Raw genomic sequence first — 1,244 nt, forward strand, 5'->3', positions numbered from 1 at the left:
AACAAGTACTGTAACAATATTTTAAATATTATATTTTAATATATTTCAATAAAACAGATGTGTTATCTGTTCATTCATTATCTACATGAATAAAATATTTGTGTTTGGCCAATCTTTTCCCTACTGAGTTTAAGGCCTTGAGTATAATGAGTTCGGGACCGTGGCCAAACCAACAGATCATCTACTAACATGAGGAAAACAGGCATGTGAGCTGAAACATATTACTATTCACAGTGCAAAATACTAACAAGAACTCAAAGCCTCCGCTGTAGGCTGCAAAACCTTTTGCTGCAGGGAGGAAGAGACGGTTGTGAACAAAATGTGCTCAAGGGGAAGGATGAAAGCAGGAGGGCAGGAGATTCAGGTTAAGAGGGGTGATTGGATAATGAGGCGAGGGGAGAACAAGGTAAAGTCTGAGGATATCTTAATCTCCATCCTAGTTTTCTAGGATGACTTCCCTTTGGGTAGGTGGCATTACACAGGCACTCACACTCACACACAGAGGCAAACAAGGTTGTAGTATGAATAATTATTGTGTCCTAGTTGAGGTGCTAATGTTGTTTCAGATATATTGGCCACAGCATACAGCAAACTCCTGTTCTGTTTCCAGCACATAAAGCCATTCATCCTTTCTACTTTACTTTCTGACAGAGAAAAACAAATTCTTGACATACAAATAAAGTAAACACAACAGGACAGAAAATACAGGCTGCTTCAGTATATATAAGTGCTTGAGATTGAACATCCACAGAGATCCTGGTGAACCAAATTCATACAGCAGATTTGCATTCAAATGATATTTGCATTATTGTGTAAATATACTCTTTGTTCATTACCAATGATTTTTAAAAAAAGCATGCGATCATGCTTACATACAAACAAACAGACCCCACTCACACACAAACATAAGCTGTGGGTCACTTAGCTCATTTGTCCCTGGTCGTGGCCCATTGTGGCTCATGTGAAAATGGAGGAAGAAAGAGATTGGCTGTGTATCTGGGGGGAAAAAGCATGAGATGAAAGGATGCTTGGGTGTTTTTTTTTTCTTTTTTTCCCCCAACTTCAGAGATCAAGCCGATGAGTTGTAGAACCCTGCGGCGCTGCTCACATGATGAAAGAGAAACAGCGCTCTCCTTCCACATGTACTGTACGTGTGTGAGTATAGTGTGTGTGTGTGTGTGTGTGTGTGTGTGTGTGTAGATATACATGGGTATAGATCCAGTTATTCAGTAAATATATATATA

Source organism: Larimichthys crocea, chromosome XIII (genome assembly GCF_000972845.2).
Source record: "Larimichthys crocea isolate SSNF chromosome XIII, L_crocea_2.0, whole genome shotgun sequence".
Classification (NCBI taxonomy): domain Eukaryota; kingdom Metazoa; phylum Chordata; class Actinopteri; family Sciaenidae; genus Larimichthys; species Larimichthys crocea.